We start from the raw sequence: 6,302 nt of genomic DNA, 5'->3' as shown, positions 1-6,302 counted from the left end.
GTGTGAGGTCATCCAATTTGGCAGAAATAATAGTAGGAGGGATTAGTATTTAAAAGGCGAAAAGCTGCAGCTTGCTGCGGTGCAGAGGGATGGGGAGTGGGGGGGGAGGGGGTCCTTGTGCACGAGTCGCAAAAACCCAGTCTGCAGGTGCAGCAGCTGATCAAGAAGGCGAATGGAATGCTGGCCTTTATAGCGAGGGGGATAGAGTATAATAGTAGAGAGGTCTTGCTGCAACTGTACAGGGTAATGGTGAGGCCGCAGCGGGAGTACTGCATGCAGTGCTGGTCGCCGCACTTGCGGAAGGATATGTTGGCCTTGGAAGGAGTGCAGGGGAGGTTCACTAGGCTGATACCGGAGATGAGGGGGTTGTCCTATGTAGAGAGACTAAATAGACTGGGTCTGTACTCGTTGGAGTTTAGAAGGCTGACAAGGTTCTTATAGAGGCGTATAAGATAATGAAGGGGATGGATAGAGTAGAGGCAAAGACATTCTTCCCGCTTAGAAAGGATGGCAGTACTGGAGGACACAGCCTCAAGATAAGGGGGTGGGGTAAATTTAGATCAGAGTTGAGGAGGAACTTCTTCACTCAAAGGGTGGTGAATATCTGGAATTCTCTGCCCGTTGAAGTGCTGGAGGCTACCTCGCTAAATATATTTATGTCATGGGTAAATAGGTTTCTGGTAGGCAGGGGAATTAAGGGTTTTGGGGAGAAAGAGGGAAAGTGGAACTGATCCACTTCAGATCAACCATGATCTTATTGAATGGCGAGGCAGGGTCGTAGGGCTAGATGGTTTACTCCTGCTCCTATTTCTTATGTTCTTATGAATATCATAGCTGTACTGAGGGGGGAGACACTGGAGGGCTCAAGAAGCGACACCATTTGAGTTCGAAATCAGGACTGGGAATTTGTAGTCACTTTGATGGAGTTGTAATACAGCCGTCCCAACAGCCAGTGACACACAGAGCAACAGGTCTGTGAACAGATGATGAAGAAAAATGTAAAACCAGCAAGATTGTTCTGGTGATGAGGTTAACTTCGCCTGTATTAACTCGACTCCCCATTGCCAGCGGCTTGGATTCAGGGCGAATTTACTCCTGCACACAGGAAGGTTTCTTCTACCAATATGTGAATAGTCCAACTCGCTAAAGAGCCTTACTTTGCTGAGGACTGGGGAGTAAACTCAATAATGTGTTTAAGATTTCATGGAGACATTTCCAGACATGCCAACAATTCCATACGTTTTAACTTACTTATCAATCAGGACAACTCATGTCCTCGGATGAAATTAATAAATTGGGGAAAGGCTAATGCCGAAGGAAAGTAAACGTAAGTGGCAAAACGCTTAGAAACATTAACCTTCAGAGGGATCTCAACGCACAGTTCCACAATTTCCCGAAAGTGCAAGCACACCTGGATAAGGTGGTCAAAAAGACGTATGGCATGCTGGCCTCAATCAGTCGGGGCATATGCTATTAAAGTTGGTACGTCATGTTGCAGCTATGTAAAAATATAACGAGGCTATATTTGGAACATTGTGTATGTTCGCCACACTACCAGAAGATGTGGAGACTTTGGAAAGGATGTAGAAAAGGTTTTCCAGGCGGATAAAGGATTTATACCGGTGGTTGGGTAGTACAATGTTAGGATTTAAAATGGAACGTAGACTGCCCTCTACAAAATTGTTTGTTTAGTTTTTTGGGGGGAGAAAATGCTAACACAAGTGCCCCTCTAGTTCGCTGTATGTTAATAGGAATTCATTTTTAAATAAATATTTCCTCTGCGGTAATGACAGTCAGTGGGGTAGTATGTTTCTCGTGGAGAATCATAGAATCAATGACTGTTTAAACGTCCCTGATATGCTCATCCACAGAACGTTTATCCAGTTGCATCACATATCAGCCAACACGGTTAGATTGGAGCTGTAGTCGGACACATTTTGAGGCCCATAACACGCGGTGAGCTGCAAAAGGCATGAGTTTTAGGGACGTGGTGAAATACAAGTTGTAGACACATAGCGCCTGATCTCTGGAAGGCGCAGACGGACCACGATCGAAATTCACTGTGCTTTTCCCCTCTCTCAGAAGCATACCACTTTGGATGCATTTGAGAAGCAAAACCATCAGGGCAGGGCGACTGCAGTTTCCAGTGTGCTGGCACCACAGCTGATTCTATTTTACAGCAGGGGAAGTCATAACGCAGTTGTTTGTTAGTAATATGGGACTCTGATTTCTGGGGCATATTTAGGCAACAAAATAGACTCAAGTCTGATGTATTGCCTTCCTGGTGCCAGGGTCAAGGATTTCTGAGTGGGCGCGGAACATTCTCAGAAAGTGAAGGCGGGCACCCAGAAGTCGTGTTGGAAATTGGTTAAAAAAAACATTTAAGAAGTGAGTGTGTGGAGGCCCCGCAAAAATATTTCAATGCATTAACTAGTGAGTTCCGGATTCCAGATTGTTAATCTGGGGACTACTTCCTGATCCGCGTTCCAATGAGGCTGGGAACAGGAAGATAGTGCAGTTAACTACTTGGCTAAATCAGTTGTAAAGACAAGTTTTAGATACTTGGATAAATGTGCTCCTCCTACGGCAAATTGGACCTGTGAAAGAAGGATGAGGTGCGCCTAAACTGAAGAGGAACAAATATCCTGGCAGGGAGGATTGCTAATGGCACGCAGGATGCTTTAAACTTGTGTGGGAGGGAGGTAGGAAAGGGAGTAGTAGATCAACAAGTCAAAATGAACGAGGAGATTTTAGAGACTAAGGCCAGTGGGGCGATCCTGGCAGGAAGGATTGCTAATGACACTCAGGATGCTTTAAACTTGTGTGCGAGGGTGATAGGAACCGGAGTAGTAGATCAACAAGTCAAAATTAACAAATAAGTTTTAGAGACTACGGCCATTCGGGCAAAGAGGAAGAACAAAGGGAGAGGTTAGTGAAAACGGTAGGATTCCCACCTGAGGTGTATTTGGTTTATAGTGAGGAATATGACAAGTGAAGCAGCTGAATTAAACGCCTGGACTACTCTAGATAACTATATATTTGCAGTTATTACGGAAGATTGTTGATAATGGAACAAGGTTGCCACTTTAGCGTCCCATAACTTAAATGTTTCAGGTGTGACAAAATGAGGATATCAAATCGGTAACAGAGTTGTGTCACTGTTTAAGAAGAATATGGTACCTGTACTGAGGAAGGTGGAGGGCTAATCCACGAGGTCATATGGGTTATAAATCATGAATAGGAAGGGTGCAATCACTTTGATGGCGTTGTACTACAGGTCTGTCAGCATCCAGTGGCAGATCGAACAAAAGAACTATGGAAAGATGATGGGGATTTTTTGTAAAACCAGCATGGTTGTTCTGGTGGGTGAAATTAAATTTGCCTTTCTATACTGGGACTCCCTAGTGACAGTGACTTGGATGGGTGGTGGATATTTGCGTCTTGGAGTTTTTTTTGAAGCAGTATGCAAATAGCCTAACCATGGAAGGGGCCTGAGTTTCACTCGTGTTGGGGAATGAGCCCGGCAAGGTGTTTGCAAGTTCCATGGGGGAGCATTAAGAGCAGCGCCCTTAATTCTGTAGGTTTTGAGTAACATCAGTTAGGACAAGTTTGGTGCTTAGGTGAAGTTAGTAAATTGGTGGAAGGTTAATTCCAGAAGGAAGCATATAATAAATGTCAGAACACTTAGAATCATTAACATGTGGACGGATCCAGACGTACAGGTCCATAGGTCTCGGAAAGTGTCAGCACACGTAGATCAGGTGGTGAAGAAGGCGTATGACATGCTGGCCTCTTTCGGTCATTCACTCAGGCTTTCCACTTTCCGTTGTAATGATATGCTATCATCTGCACTGTCTGCAATGACGCCTATATTTGCATCATCAAATTTGGACAAAGGTCTTTCCATACCAGTATCCAAGTTGTTAAGAAACAATGCTAATAATGGACGTCCTAACACAGATCCGTATGGGAAACAACGAAACACATACTGCCACTTTGAATATCTACCCTTTATCCGTACTTTGTGTCAGCCATCGCTCAATCAATTACTATTCAGGTGAATAATTTATCCTCAGTTCTGCGGGCTTTTACTTTATTTAACAATCTGTGTCGTGCGGCTCAATCGAATGCATTCTGGAAATGCATTTATACAACATTCAAAAACATCCCCTTTTTCATTAACTTAGCCGCCCCTTTTGTATTTTTTGGGCATTTTCTACCTTTCTTGAATCCAAGCTACAATGTGTTTCGGGTGTTCAGGTCCGCTAACATCGAATATAGACTGCAATATTTTCCCCAACATAGTCCGAAGGCGAATTGTCTGCAATTCCTTCATTTTGTTTTTCAACCGTAATTAATAAAGGATTGGCATGAGGAATCTTGCAATCCAGTTGGATGACTCCTGAATCTAAAGCAATTTGAAAGGTGAGAGTTGGAGCAACTACATTGTACCCTTTTAAATCCTTTAGCACCTTCGGATAGAAACAGTGAGGCCTTGGGGATTTGTAGATCCATTGGTTTCATCCTTATCAATCTGTTACTCAATGTTTTGCGGCCTTTTCAGAGAGGAATTGTCACCATAAACTTCAGCCAATGAAAAGACTCATGAAGCCAGTGTCCCAGTTAAAGACATGTTTACATTTGATCAATGATCAGTGGGAGAATGAGAATTGTGCAGTCCTGTGTCTGAGAAGAAAAGGCCTAGGACATTACAATACCACTCGGAACTTACAATGAATTGGCTAGATCAATAATTGATTTCTCAACTTTGTTTTTTTTCCGCCTCTCCAGCAATTATTAACCAATCCTCATGACACAAATCAATCACTATTACAACAGTCATGCACCTTAGACACTTGCATTTTCTGACATCATCAGGTTACACTGATCAGTAGAATCCGTATCCCTTCTCCCCCTGTCGCTGATGCTTCTTTCTCTGTTGCTTCGCAAACCTTGAAGCATGGCTACAATGGTCAAAGTTTCTGTTCCAACCAACTTTCATCCACGTGAGTAGCTGAACCAGAGAGGTGAACTTCTCACCTCTGTGAACGGCCGTCTTATTACAACATTTGGACAGATCTAATCAGTAACTCGCTTTCAGGACATACTTCCGTAACATTTGTTGATACAACTGTGCACATTCTGTGGTTTCATTGTTCTAATGAATATTTTTCTGTCTGCCAAGGCATCACCTCATCATCCTTCACAGAAGCTTGCCTTTGTCTATATTGAGCAATTGCTTTAAAAATACAGATTATACATTTTGACATATTAAAATGCATATATTAATCATAAAAAAACGTGTTTACATATTCTACTTACTATGTTCACACCGTTTTCATGTGGACAGTTCCCCTGTTAGATTGTGTGCCTGATCTGAGGCCATTTCACTCAGTGCTGGTGGGTGGTATTAGTGTCTTCAATCCCTGACTATTTAAAATGTATTTAACCTACTATGAGTTTCTCCAGCGCTTAAGGTATTCTTTTAGACCCTGCCACGGTACACGATTAATTTCCTTGAGTCTTCCGACAAACCGTTCCCCATTCCTACTGTAAACACTGATTAAAAATAATCATTCAACGTGTCTGTCATTTTCCCATGCTCATTAACAACATCCTCACTTTCCGTCTTTGGCGGGACAGCGTTGCTTCTTTAACTCCCGCTTTCTCTTTATACAACTATTTTATTTATTATCGATATTGATGTCACATGCAGACGTACATTCATAATCCTTATTTGCAGCGTTTTCATCTGCTTACTTACCCTTTACTGTTATCCATTCCCTTCCAATTCGGCAGGAGCTGTGGGGTGTGTGTGTGTGTGTGTGTGTGTGTGTGTGTGTGTGTGTGTGTGTGTGTGTGTGTGTGTGTGTGTGTGTGTGTATAATAGCTTTATTTGAGTTTACATTTTTCCTCTCACTTTAATTCTCCATCGCTCGGTTTTCCGTGGATTTGTGCTTCTCAGCGGCACGAACTGGTTATTTTGTGCCATGTACGTTTCTTTAAACACACTCCACTGACGTTCAGTTGTTTTACACATGAGCAGATTTTCCATGTTGATCGTTTTCTGTCTCAAGCAATTAGCCTTCCTTATCAAAATCTAAAATTCGAATAGTTGATTCGTGTATTTTTTTTTCGCGGCCAAATGCTGCATTGAAACCCAAATGTTGATCGTTATTTGACAAATCGTCATTTACAACCTAATTGATAACCCAGCACGACACAGTACCACATTCCTAATTCCAGTATTCCTTGTCCCGTTCCCTTGCTCTCTTCACTGATACTAGTTTTGCATTTTCAAT

The sequence above is a fragment of the Carcharhinus amblyrhynchos genome, chromosome 7 (genome assembly GCF_965287045.1).
Source record: "Carcharhinus amblyrhynchos chromosome 7, sCarAmb.v2.hapA, whole genome shotgun sequence".
Taxonomy (NCBI): Eukaryota; Metazoa; Chordata; class Chondrichthyes; order Carcharhiniformes; family Carcharhinidae; genus Carcharhinus; species Carcharhinus amblyrhynchos.
This window is presented reverse-complemented; position numbering follows the sequence as displayed.